Genomic DNA, 14,612 nt, shown 5'->3' with positions numbered 1-14,612 from the left:
AAATAAAAAAGCAATTGAAACCCAGCCCCTCTCTAATGATTTAAACTAATGTATTAGATATTTAAAGCAGTTTAATGGTCTGATGTCTGGATCCCCATTCCCCTTGGGACAGGCAGCAGGTGGTGAGGGCTGTCTAGGAAGGTGCGCTCCCCTAAGGGCAGTGGTGCTGGTGACAGGTATGTAAAGCATGAAATTGAGCTGGGACCAGAAATCCCCCTGGACTTCCGTTGCCTCAGCACTGCATGGAGTAAAACCTGTGACCGCTGCCCCAGTGTTGCAGGGCAAGTCTTCATCTAGAGGCAACAGTTTCTGTCCTATTCCCAGTCCTACAGTCACCCAAGATTCAGCTCTTCACTTGCACCTTTCTCTTGGGGTCAGACACAGCAACAGGAAACAAATTTACAGCCCCTGGTCCTAGTGCCAAGGTCCATCCTCCACCTTTTGGACTTCATGCCTTCTCATTTGTTATTCTTGCTTCAGCCACTTGCTGCTGCCAGTGAACCACGTGCCAGCAGTGCCAGATGCAGCATTATATTTCCCAAATGATTTTTAAAACTACTTTGTTTTATTCTCCATTAAAGAAAAAGTTCTTTGGTAAGGAGGACACAATAAATTATGAGCTGGGGATAAAGAGGGCAGAAAAAGGAAGGCAGAAGCTTTGAGTTTCCTGGTGAGTAACATCAAACAGGAGTTAGGCCAGTGCTCTCTGCTCCTGCCGTGCCATCGCAGGACTAGCTCTCAGTCTCAGTGAGTCCCGTGTTACCTTGTTCTCTTGCCTAGACATCAGATCAACATGTCTTCTCTTGAGCTAGTTGTTGATAGAGGATATTTCCCCCACTCTGAGATGAGCTGTGCTCAGCTGTCCCTGCCAGGCCCTCTGTGCTGAGATGGGGTGGGCGATGTCACCCTGGACCTGCCATCCTGAAAGCTTCCCTGGGATATGAGATGGGCTCCGGGAGTCTAAATACGCGAGTCATCCTGACAGACAGCTACAGATCTAGTGCACTGCCAGGAAACATCGCCCTGAGGGTGGAAACCTGATCACCTCACCCCAGGAACACCAGGACAAAAAACTTTGGTGGCTTTTTTTTTGTTGGTTTTGTTTTGTGGTGTTTTTTTTTTTCCCCAAGCAACTTGCAAACACAACTATTTTACAGGCAGAACACGTGAGTAAATCTGAAGCAACCACTGAAGTGTTAAGCTCCCTGTTAGGGGCTCTTGCCCCCTTTCAGTTAAAACTTCCATCAAAGTGGTCCTGTCTTATTCAGTTAAGCTTGTAAGAAATCTGACCATGCATTTCATCTCCCGAGGACAGAACCACGAACTGGGAACATACAGCTCAACTGACCTCCTGAGTAGAATCACAGGATAACTCTTCGCTGGAAAGGGTGGCTTTGCTTGGTTTTTTCTATTCATTTATTTTCACAAGGCAAGCACAAGTGTGTGAGGCTGACTTGCAGATGAAAACTAATGAGTGAAATTACTGCATTAATGAAGAAAATGCTACTAGCAAGTTTTGGAAAGTACTTTAATCATAATTAATAGGTCAAAATTAAAACTGAACTTTAACTTTTTTCTGGTCTTTTAATTAATAATTAAGTTTAATATAATTTGTGGCACATTTTTGCATGCTCTGAAGTACCTGTGGCCGGGCAGTCAGGAGACCATAGTGGATCTAGAAACTTCTATGATGACACCTTCATAAACTTTAGGCTAAGGGGACCTTTATGATCTGCTTGTGCCATCCTGTATAAATAACCAGTCCTATAACATCTGACATGTAATGTAGGGGCTGAGATGTGGTATGGCACAGAGCATTCAGATGCAGCATGTTACTACGCAAGGTGTGGTGAAGTCTGATGGGGTAGATGCTACAGCTGCTTCACAAGCTACTTCTTCTACTGTTCAGCCAATCTGGTGCTGAAAGTGCAAGCTCTTTCTCCTAAGTTTCATTTAACATCCCTTTGGAGGTGCCCTAGGCTCCCCCTCAGCTCCCAGCTTGTCCTTCCCTTGGGGATCAGCCCTGTACTGACTGTTCCTTGGCACTGAGCATCTCAAACATGGATTAGGGAGTTGGCCAGCTAGCAGGGGATGATTCTGAAATTGCAGAACTTGTAAAGGTCTTTGCTCTCCTGGCCCTGCTGACCTGAAAATCTTCTACGGGAACCTGAGTGAGAGGAAGCAAATATCTTTTCAAAAAAAGATAAACAAGCTTCCTTAATGTTTACAGTGTTTCTGTATTCTTTGAATGGTCTATGATAGTGCAGCAAACTGTAAGGAACTGTAACAGGTTGGTAGAAAGTGAGCTTTGAGTCTACAAATGCAAATACTCATCCCAAGAATGGCAATTGTATTATCTACTCAAAGAGTAAACCACTACTGAGTTACATATCAAATCTAAACTGTGCACCAAAGATTTGAATTGCAAATCTCAAACACTTGCAATGCAGTGCTCATAAACAAGCTACAGATCAGGAATTAGTCACTAAAACCATTGTGACTAATTTTAAATAACAAGTTAGATATGGGAGGGAGAAAAATGTGCTCAGAGATCATTTGCAAGTTGAAGAAAATAGCCTAGAAATTATTCATCAAGCTTATCAAGCTTTATTCTTGAGTAATGTTGTGTCATCACTAGCAGGTGGTGGGAGAAATGGCACAGCATACAGTAATTAGCAATAACCATGTGTCTTTTTGATACTAGTTTATCTGTGTGAAATCCAGATGTTTTTGAAAATGGAATCAAGACAAAATACAACTTCCTGGATCAGAATTTGCTTTCCAGTTAGTAAGTTAACTCAAAGCTCATTATTGTTTCCCAAAAAAATATTCTAGATTAATAAGAAATAGTATTAAGTGCTGGGATTGTTCCAGCTGTATCATTGGATTGGTTTTTTGGATCAGTGTTGCATGTGAGCATCGCCACAGGTATGTGGTACAATGCCACCTTACAATGCGCTTACATACAGAAATGTTTCTGCTCGATGCAGGTGCTCACTGTGTAGCCTTGTCAAACTTTAACTGCCGACCCTCAAAAGTTACCCAGGGCTTATAGTGAAGAAGACATTTGGCATGACCTATGATAGGAAGAATTATTTGCTTTGGTTCAAGGGATGCTTAAATAGCTGATTTCCTGTGAAGGAGCTGAGTAGCCCAATATTGAACTGGAACTTCCTCAGACGGACCCAACCCTCACTCGAAGTAATGCTCATTCATGAGGTGTGCTTGCTGAGTTGCAGTTCTCATCCATATGTCTGTAGCTTTTGCTAATACAATTTTGCTTTCAAGTAGCGTTCAGTTTCAGCAAGCATCTCTTCAAGTTGTGTCTATATCTCTTGACCTGGCGTGTCTGAGCATCTTTTGCAGAAGTGTTCTATCATCTAGGATATCTCGAAATAATTTCTTCTTTCCTTTTTTGACCCTATTGCAAGACCATAATCTTACCTGCGTACATCAGTAGTGCTATTTGTGGACAACTGCAGTGTGAATGTGCAGAATTTGCAGAATTTAGACTCTGTTCTAGATGAAGAACAGTGGGTTTCATACCCCTCTAAGTTTAGGCACCTGCTAAGTTTAGGATAGTTGTCTACACACCTATAGCCAGTAGAGAGGGGACAGCTCCAGATCCATCATATCCCTGGTGTCTGAATCGCAGCTGCTTGATTAGACTCTGATAATTATTTGGCACTTGAAGTTAGGTGAGATGAATTTCATTCTAGATTTCCAGGTGACCACGGTTGGTGACTAGTTGGTATCTAAACATAGGTATTAAATAATCTGTCTCTGAGTTAATAGACTACGGTAGTGAACTTTGAGTTTATATCGGTACTTAATGATTTTCTTTGGGGGGGACAAAGGGATGGGGACAGAAATCCTGTGTTATCTGGTGTTTTCTGTTACTCTGTGCCAGTCAACAAAGGTGAAGAAATCTGCTGTTAGGAGATTTGGGTGTCTGTCACAAAGTGCTTCTTACTGGGAGATGAGTCCTGTCTTGGTGCCACTGGGCAGTATCGTGTCTATTCTACCATCGGCAGTAAGGAAACACTGAGAAGAACCTTTCATAGACAGGACTCTTCAAACATTGTTCTTGAAAACAGACTGCTTGTTAGAGTCTATCTTGACAGTCAGAGCTCTGTATTTTCAGTGACTCCGCACACTTGTTTCAATGATTGTCACCTTAGCTAGTCAGGAAATCCCCAAGACTGAAGCGGGCTCCTGGCACCTGAAAAGCTTCTGAATTTGCTGTTGAAAAGTTTTCTTCAGGTAGAACAGGTATTTCAGAAGGATGCTCGTATCCATTTCCTATTACTGAGTATATTTGACTCTCAATCCTCCTTTCATGCACCAAGTAAATTCAACTGACCATGTGGGGCACGGTGCCTGTGGCTGAGGAGTGTGCACTGAGGGTTCCCGGTGTTGACCTCCTGGTCTGTGCTGTGGTCAGCCTGGGTGTGCAGCACCCAGCTGTACTACCCGAGGTAGCTTGTTCATGGGAGTAAAATCGGAATAGCAGTATATATAAGAATAATATGCAGGTAGTTATAATGCAGATGTATATGGAGGTTGACGCTGTGGACATATTCTTCTGGACTAGGACCTTTACTAAAAAGACACAACCTATTATCAAACATGCAGTTACATTTAGGGTAAGAGTACTTAAAAACAGTTCATCAAGACAAAAATACCTTTTGTATTTGACTAGCTACAAAAGGAATCCAGGTTAAAATGTGCTCAGATTGTGTGGTCTGTGAAAGTTGGCATCCTTACTCAGGGAAGGAATAAGTTATCCCTGTAAGACGATACGTTTGGGCACAGGGTCACTCTGGTGCCATTGCTCAGTTTAGAGAGGGAAGAGAGGAACCTGTGCTGAAAGATGTGGTTTCGCAGCCCTTGGGGATTATGCTACTGCCTTGAGCTCCCAGAAGAGATCAAATAAGGAATGCGTGCCCTTTTCCAAATGAACTCAATAAGGCTCGTTCACAGGAATTCAGACCTTTGGTGAATAACTTGCTCCTGGGCAGAACAAGAACAAAGTAAAAATAATCTGTGGAAGGTGTTCTCCTGGGATGCAGGCGAGGGAGCAAGTCACCTCTCTGGAAATTGCCGCTGTTGTAGTGAAGGAGGTTGTACTCTCTGGTATTTAACAGAGCGAGAAAATGCGGCTCACAAAACACGTTAGTGGGCAGGGTGAAAAATACCTCTATCAGGCTGAACTGTAGTTGTGTGGATCTGTTTAATCCAGCTTATGTTTCTATTTCTGGTGGTTTTGATGCAAGAAATGTTGCAGCCTCTAGCAGAAGCCTGAGTGGATGTGTTGAAACTAAACGTTAGGCAAGGCAGAGGCGCTAGGGACAGGAAACCAGGGGGGAGTAAATTACAAGAGCTTCTTTCTCAGAAAGTGGAGGGTGAGGGAAATCACTGTATCTCTGGACTTAAATTTTGAAAGCCACAACTCTCATGTCTTCCCAAAGCTTTTTCAGTACCTGTTACTTTCAGCTGAGCTGTCAGTCAAAGGTACATCTTTGGAAATATTAATACAAGTTAAAATAGATATTGCACAAGTCTCTGTAAAACATCTGCCTTATTTTAACATAATGAATTAACAAAGATGAGCTTGAAAGAAATGTAATAAATTATTCAGAAAGCTCTTATGCTTTTGAAATGCTAACAAGTCAAATCCTTTGAGACTGCTTGATCAGATTATGGTGTATCACACAGTAAATCTAATTGGCTATATCCAGTCCTGAATTATCAGATTTACTAGTTTGGCCAAAATAATTCTAAACAGGGCATATAACAATAATGCTGTGTAAGCTGAAATAATGCTGAATGATTTTAATTAAAATATATTTGATTTTACAAACTCTACAATTTTGGAGCTGAGAAGCATTTGTCCTTTTACTAGACCCTCTGCTCAGCAGCAGTGCTTGTGGCTTCCTTCTCACTTTTTTTAGGGTGTCCAGCTTGAGACTGAGTGCACCAGTTGATTGAGTAGGTGCCTGGATTTTCTAAGAACCAGGCTTCTTTTAAGGCAAAGGCACAACCACAATAAAGACTAGAAATTCAAATAATTTGAATTTGTTTAATTTGATTGCTTCTGACCTAAACATTAGCATGATATATACACTAAAGCAGTTGGCTTCAGGACTAGACACATTGTGTGGGAGAGAAATAAGCTTGCCGTTAGACCCACACCTTAGCACCTTCCATGTGTGTTGGTTAGGACAGAGCCTGCAATTCACTCACATTTAGGGCTGTGAATCACGTTTTTCCTTATGACCTAAACTGGAGAAGTATTTAGGTGCATGTCTATGTACTTCACTGAATAGAGTAGACTTTACTGAATTAAAAAACGTGAAAGAAGCACCGGAAGTCCTTCTTTGCAATACGTAGGCTCTATCCTCTCTCTTCAGCAACAGTTTTAGGGTGCAGCTTCCAAGTGAAGTCCCTCACAAAGGAGAAGGCAGTGGGCAATGCCTCGTGCTGCCTGGGGAAATACACATATCCTCTGAATACCCATGGTCACTGTGGGTGTTACGTGAGGCTCACAACAGAATTCATTTTTCCTGGCTCAGAAGGAATACGCAAGATGTGGTGATTCTTTCCAGAGCTGTTCAGTTGCCCAACAGAACTTCCTTCAAAGGCTGTAGTTCTGTGTATGGGCTTGAGCTACTGTGGCCTGGCAGAGGGATCTCTGGCACCGCTCAGCACTTCGTTCTTTCTCACTTAATGCTTTCTTGCTTCCCATCTCTTCCAAACCTTCAGGACAGGCTGATGAGAGAGCAGTAGTGGGTGGGGAGGTGAGGTCCTGCTGTGTGGACCTGCTCAGGGCTGACAGAGTTGGGCGTGGGGTGCTCATCACATCTACCATCTCACAGGATACTTATTACATCTCACCTGGTGAGACTCAACATCTCTGGAAGAAGCTTTAATTATCACTCTCCCTTCTAAAGCAAATAGCAAAGAACACTGCTTAAGAGCCTCTTCTATGCTTTTGAAGACTCCTGCTGGATTCCTCTGGCTATCTCCATGTGAAGAAATAATAAGGCTTGAACAATGAAACATTCCCTTTTGGAAATGTGTTTTCCAGTGCTTGACATGTGCTGATTGATAATACGTTTGTTGAGTGAACAAATTCTTTGCCAGCCTTACCAATCCCAATGCCAAATGTATTAGTTATTCACGAGCATTGACACTGACCAGTGCTCTTATCTCATTGCCTGGTGAAGGGGAAGAATGAATGAATCAATCTCATTTATGGATGGTAATTGTTCAGGCTCGGAGCGCAAAAGCTAGGGAGAAATTGCTGTCCTTTGCCCAGGCTGGCTGCAAGGGGACAGAGGTCAAGGCTTTTCTCTGGTCCCAAGACACAAAAAGGGGAAAACACTAACCAGAGCTACACCCAGAAACGCTGCTTTCATCCTTCACCCTTTGTTCAGACCCTTCAGGTAAATGGTAATGTGCCAGTATGTTTGGGCAGCAAATCACCTTGCTTTGATCAGCTGCAGAACGTGAGAAATTAGGATTGAAAACTGAAGCACAGAGAAGCCCTTGGATGTTCAAAAGGCTTTATGTTTAAATGAGTATTTGGTGCTGAATTCCCAACTCCTTGAAAAGTTCTGATACGAGGAACATGATATTGGGAGGAAATGGGGTTCCTATGCAGAGCCAGCTCTCCACCGGTGATGCCTGTTTATGGGGGGAGATGTGACAGTCCTTGTTGTGGTTTGAGCCCACCTAGCTACCAAAAAGCCCCATCAGACACAAACGTAGCACAATCATCTAAATAGCAAACTTCTCTAGCTGAGATGCCTGTGCCAGGTTTGACAAGGACAAGAGAGCCTGGCTGTCCTCCTGCCTCCAGTGGCCAGCCCTCAGCTGTTGACGCAGGAGGGTCACTCCAGCATCATTCTTCTGGAGCCTGTTTCTGAGCTCCTGCTGTGGTGGTTTTGCCTGAAGTTAAAGGTTTGAGTGTGTTGCAAACCAAGAGCAGTAAATGCTGCTGTACTGGTGTACATTTGGTGTGAAAAGAGCATCTTGGCCTTGAATAAGGCAGATGATAGGGCAGCACACAAAAAGGAGAGGTGGCAGAAACCAAAAGCAATTCATATGGCATGCCTCAATCCCCAGGGAAGAGGCTCTGCAAAGACAGCACCAGGCACCATGAAGAACCAACAGCATGAGTGTAAACAGAATAATGTGTAAAGAGACTGCTAGACAGAGGCACAGCCAGTGTGGTTTAAGACGGGCTGGGGTGCTAAAGGCAAATATTGTGATGAGCATTAATGCAGTACAGGGAGTGCTCTGGTACAGTCTCTGCTTAGGAGCAAATACTGACCTGCAGAGGGGTCTGTGATGTCTCCTGCTGTTTTGGAGACAGGGTGGACAAATGACTTGGACAAACAGAGGAGAACAAACCTATTGGTTTGCTGCCCTAGGGTGGGTACGTCCTGAGTATTATGTTCAAAAGCATGGTGTAGTCCTTGGCGGTCTCCGCTGTAACTTGCATCCAGCTCTGCTGCCTGGTGCTGTGTGGGTTTGGCTGTGGCACTGGGTAAGTATGAAGTGAATGCAGCCTGAACCCTTAATTTTCTCTGCTGATGCCCACGGCAGGGTGAAAGGCTTGTCCTGGGCACAGCAGTGTATTGTATTTCTGATTGCACCAATGGCCCCCCCTGCCACTCAGGACCTCCTGCTGCTGCCTCCGTGGCTGTGAATAACCCAAGATAGGGCCCTGGCTCTAACCTTTAAGATCCTGATGTTGAATATGTGGACCAGTATGCTGGCCTAAAATGAGCTGGTTTTTTTAATGAAACAGGGGAGAACACTGGTATTTGGGCACAGCCAGGTGACAGTACAGGACCTGCACTCATGGGTACCCCAGCAAAGCCAGGCAGGGCTGGTGCTGCAGCCGGGTACCGCAGTTGTCTTCAAGTGTATTTATTCATTTTGCAATTAACTTTTAAAAAAGTGAATGCTTATAAGGATATCTAATGATGCCTAGTAGGAGAGAAAACAAGTTTGAGTATGTTTCAGTAATGTGTTTTAAGTGTTAGCTGAAGAGACAAAGCTGGTCTCCTGCCTTCAGAGCAAGTCACAGTTAAAAGCTGACTATCTGCAGGGAATTGCAGGCAAGTGGGTGAGCACCAGGCAGATGTTTAATCATTTTGTGGATTCTGCCCTTTCCACTTAATTAAAAATCTGCCTGGTTGTAAACCTCCGCTGGAGAATACAGCTCCTTCTGCACTTTTGTGGGGAGAGGTTTGTTGTTTTGCCATGATGAATGCTCAGCCTGTAGAATGATGTTTCAGTCAGACAGGGGTGTGATAGACTATGGAGATTTTGACTTACAGTGACCAAATATTAATGTCATACATTAAACTGTTCTAGCAGGGCTGGCTGTCCTCACTTCTTTGGGTGGAGGTGTTCACCAGGAAGGGGCTGCCTGTAGGTATGCTATTGCTTTGTCTATGGAGAAGTCTGTGAAGTGTTCATGTGTTGTGACAAGAGAGCCTTTGTGCAGAGGGTTGGAGTGGGTGCAAAACCCTTGAGGTGACGCAGAAGGGTTTAACGGCTGTTTAATAGTGGAAGATGTCTCTGGCTGTGATAGTTTTTCTCTTCCATGGGGTGTCTTAGGCTATTTATAAACCCCTATGGGGGCGAGGGTTGGATGGTCTCCTATGAAGACAAACCTGGCAGAGCTGCTGGAGATGAGTAGCGAGGTGACACGGAAGGTGACACGGTGCCAGGAAGGTGTCCCATGTCCTGTGTGGTGCAGTCACGGGTGGAAGTGGGCAGTGCACAGAGAGGGCGACACCAGTGACTGCAGCCCAGGGCTTGTGCAGGCTGGCTGTCTTGGCCACCCATCGCTAGCTCTGACAGGCGCTTGGCTTTAGCCATAGCTGTTTCCTTTTGGATAGGAAGCAATAACCGTGCCCATTTCCCAAAATGCTCACTCAAGTCAGTTTGGCAGCCTGAAAAAAGGAATTAAATGCATCAAATCTGCTAGCAGAAGCTCACAAATCCTTAGGCTTTCTCAACTAGTCTTCACAGAGGTATAAAACCCACGGAGAATGCAGTGGAGAAACTATATACATATTCCAAGTTTAAAGTTCAAAGCGCCAAGGTCCAATTTGCTGGAAACCATCTGGCCATGACAGAGGTCTTATGTGCTGTTTGCGAAGGTTAGCACTGGAAGACAAGACTTATCAGAGCAAAAGAAAAGTAACATCCCTCTGCCTTTTCTATTTTTCTGACAAAATTACCTTTAGGCCATTTTTAACCTTTTTACTCAATCCCACAGATATCTGTTCTGAGTAGACAAGAGATTTTCTCCACACGCATTAAACAGGAGTGATAAAGACAGTTAAGTTTTCCTACTCCACATGATGACACAGAGGTGCAGGAAGCCCAGAGCTGCTCAGTACCCCCTTCCCATCCAAGGCACTTGTGCAAGTGAGAATACCTGTAAAGCCACAGGCTTTCCACTCCACACGTGAAAGTGGGAAATACTCTACTGTCCTGCCTGCGTCACTGCCACCACCATTGCAGCCCCTGTGCTAAGAAGGGGCACCTACTACTACTCCAGAGGAGAACCTCAAGGGGAGGCAAGGAAGAATCTGGAGGCAATATCAAGTTGACCTTTGGACATGGCTGAAGTGCCAGCTGCAGCAGTTCTGAGTGCAACTCTCTTAAGAGGTGATTTTGTTTTACAGCCCTGTATAGTGCGAGAACTAGACATTAGTGGTGATTTGCTGCTCTGTGGGCTGTTAACTACTCAAAATGAACTGCTGCAGATGTCACCAGATCTTGTTTTACAGGTGATGTGAAAAAAATATAAAAGCTTCTTTAGGCTCCTGCTGGGCAAAGACGCTGGTCCAAATCTTCAGCCAGAGCTTACCAGTGCAACTCCACTGAAATTCCTAAGGGTTGATTGACTGACCATGTTGGAGGATCTGCACTGTTGGCCTTTGCTGAAATCCTGCTAAAGTTTCTGGGCACTTCACATCGGGTTTTGCTTTGGGGAAAGAAAACAGTCATTTGAAGGCAGTGAGAGACTCCAATAAGTAGTTTGTGCTCATAAACAATCCCAGAACAGCATTAGCATAAGTCAGGATTAGAGCAGGAGTATGTCATGGTAAAATACGTGCTGCAGGCTGTGCTGGCTGAGACTCCCAAGGCAGGGTATAGATTGGCAGGGCTTGGAAGGAGTCCGAGAAATTAAATCCACGTCACCAAACACGATGCAGTAAACTTGCAAGTATGTCCCTGCATCCCTCTTCCCCCTTGACATGGCGTGTGTTGAAGGCAGAGCTCTGGTTCTGGTTCAGAAGCCTTGATCTGGGCATTGGCTTCCTCCTTTCCCTAGCACTGCCCCGTGCCGTCCCTCCCTCAACCAGGACAGGGTCTCCATTTCAGGTAGCTTGCACCAATTCCGTGCTTGTGATCTAAGACTTCCATCTTACTCCTTTCTGTTTTCAGACACTTGAACTACTCCTTATTTGTCCAAATAATTACATTAACATTACATCAGAACTAATAGACCCCTAGAAATGCAATGTAGTACAACTTTTTACATGGGCCAGTGCTCTAAAATTGTTTTTTCTTTTGTCATTCCAAAATAGCATAAGCTTTTAATTCTGTCAGGAGTCTTCCTCCACCTTTGAAAGCCGTCCCTAGACACAAGTATTTTTTCAACTGCTCAACTGCCTTTAATCCACTGTGTTAGATCTTCCTCCATAGAGCTGCTGTGATCTGTTGTCTCATGTCACAGACCCATCTTTACTGCCAGTTGACTGTACACAGCCTAACTTACTAGTTAGTACTCTTATGTGAGGCACCCATTACTTCCGATTTTTAACATATTGGGATTCTCTTAGCAGCAGCTTTACACTCTAATAAATCCCGTTATATAAAAATGTGCTGACATTTTTGAACTTTATTGAAGTAAGAAATTCAACAAATAGCTATGGGCAAAACCACGCAGTCTTGCTGATGTTGGTGTGGTTTCAGGGAGTGTTTGAAGAAGGACACTTGTCTCTGCCCTGACACTACTGATGATGAATAGGCGTTCCCAGGATGCTTGATAAACATGTGCCTTGTGCATGGAAATCATTTGGTGTGGGGAAAGCATCCATTAATTCTGTTGCCTCAGTGAACACGTACAAGGAAATAGAAGGCGTGCACCATATGCAGTACAGGCTGTGGCAGCTGCTAGCTGTTGGCTCGGAATCTGTACTCCAATGTGAACAAGATTGCAAAGGCTTGAATTTGGCACATGGGTGATCTGGGAATTATCTGAATAGGAAAAGTGTGTTCACAGGATTTCTTGAAGTTGCGATCATTAGAAATCTGGCTATAGAAAGATAACAAGATTAGTCTGGTGACTTAAAAATGATGGTGTCCTTGGCAATCTAAACTTTACAGAGGAATTATCTTTAGCAGTTGACTAATCCACAAACAGAAGGAAACTCTGGCTTTAGTCACTGACAAAACATTAGTTTGCCAGGGTCTCTTTCAAACCGTGTTGCAATCTTTGATAAGATACCCCATCACTTCAGTAAGTTTAACTCAAGCACACAGAGAGAGCAGATGAAACGTTTTGCTTGTTGGTATACTGGAAGGGCAGGTCTTTAAGATGATGCCTATAGAAAAATTGCTGAACCCATTGCAATAAGCCACAATATGCATAATTCTTTTGTGGTCTAAACTGAGCAATGTTCAAAGTGGAATTTCCCTCCTTTCTCCCCTGGTATCTGAGATGTAATCATTAGGTCATTTGAAAGGCAAATTGGAATTTGATCCTGTAGACTTGAATCCAAAACAGTAGATACCACCTTATACAGTATAAATCCTAGCTGAGTGATTAAGGGATTACCTTGACTGTGTGTGTATATTCCCAAAAATGTCTGGCCTCATCATGGAATTGCAATTTTTACACATTTGAAGTAGACTCTGTAAATGGAGGTAGCGTTTATCGTCAAATCCCTATCATGATTGCTCACGTGTTACTCATTGTGTGCTCTTTGGAAAGGTGCATTTACAGGAATGACCTTTCCCATCTTTTATCATGGTTTTTACCATTTTCCCTTCAAATTCAATGCATGTGTCCTCTCTACACATACATACAGCCTTGGAAGCTGTGTGAATGTGGAGTGGGAGTTTGTCTTCTGCATGTAAATATGTATTTTTCCTCATGTCTACTCATTTCATACATATACACAGAGCTACCCTTTTGCTATTCTGTGTTCTATTTGATTTTTCCCCCAGATCCTGGCAATAATTGATTTGGGATTTTTTCTTCTCTTTTGTTTCCTTCTTCAGGCATGGTAATTTTCCCTTGTCCCAGGATCTATATTATTGATCTTGCCTGCTCCGCTTCACTCTGGCAAATGTTTCTATTTCAATTCCAATTGGATTGACTTTGGTTTGCTGGCCACTTTGAGAGCTGGCAACCTCCTAAGTGACTCCTGGTGTCTGTGTAATACAGTGAAAAGCAAGATCCAGCTGTAATGATTCTGAAGGGGGCTATTTATTAAGGCCACTTGGTGTTCGGAGGTTCTTGTACTACTCTCTGACTTTCTAGCCTTAAGGCAAATTAAATTGTTGGCTATTATCAGTCTCCCGTAGTTTATTTTAGCTGGGCTAGGTCCTGGGGACTGTTTGTTACACAAGCTGCCTTGTGTCCTTAGAGCAAGAGCTTAGCCAGAAAATCAGGAAAAATTCCTGATGGTAACTATATGAAACCATTATGAAATTTCTATATAAGGACCATTTGTGTGAATACAAGGCTTCCTACACAAAATATCTGTCCTTTTCTACTTAAAAAAAAAAAAAAAGGTGCTACTGCTCTTAGCTGCAGTTGTAGTGATGATGGTGTGGGTAGTCCCTTGCCAGGTCAGCCAGCACTTCAGAACAGAAACGAGATGCAGTGGTTCTCGGCACACTAGTGACAACAGTCCTGAGGTTTAGATGAGATACTGAGTGGCTGTTGCTTCAACTTTGCTCAGAAGCTGCCTTTTTGGGGTTTGCACCCTGAACTCCCACTCCCTTTTACTTGTTGAACGTTCCCCTTACAAACTAGACAAACCACCTTTCTTTCCCCATCCTGAAGATGTGCAGCTCAGCTAAAGGGAACTGCATCCAATCAGCATCATCTCTAAGAAGCTGCAACTAGGGTCCGTTGAACTTGTCTGTGTGTTTTTTCAAGGAGAAGCATCAAGATCAAAGTCTGAGAAAACCATTTGATCTTCCAGCAGTAAACAACTACTAAAAGAGAACATGTTATATTTAATTACCCTCCATTGAGGTACTGGTACCCAAACTCTGACAAGCTGGTTGAGTTTCTTTTCCTCTTGTTTGAAGCCATGGATAGTTAAAGGAGATGGGCACTGTGAGGAAAGGTAAGTGAAGCAGAGAGAAGAGTTGAACTGGTTTCAGGCCTTTAGTCCTCTTTATTTGTTTCTGGAACTACTACAATGTAGATGGTTTTGCTTTGAGAACATACCTGGAGGTGCTTGCTCTCCCATTCTTGTACCCACTGGCTTTTCACAAAAACATCATCCAGAAAGCTCTTGTCAATGAGTCCTTACTCTCGGAAGTTTTCTTTTATA

This window comes from Apaloderma vittatum, unplaced genomic scaffold (assembly GCF_000703405.1).
Source record: "Apaloderma vittatum isolate BGI_N311 unplaced genomic scaffold, ASM70340v1 scaffold29084, whole genome shotgun sequence".
NCBI lineage: Eukaryota > Metazoa > Chordata > Aves > Trogoniformes > Trogonidae > Apaloderma > Apaloderma vittatum.
The sequence above is the reverse complement of the archived record's forward strand: the minus strand, read 5'-3'. Positions refer to the sequence as shown.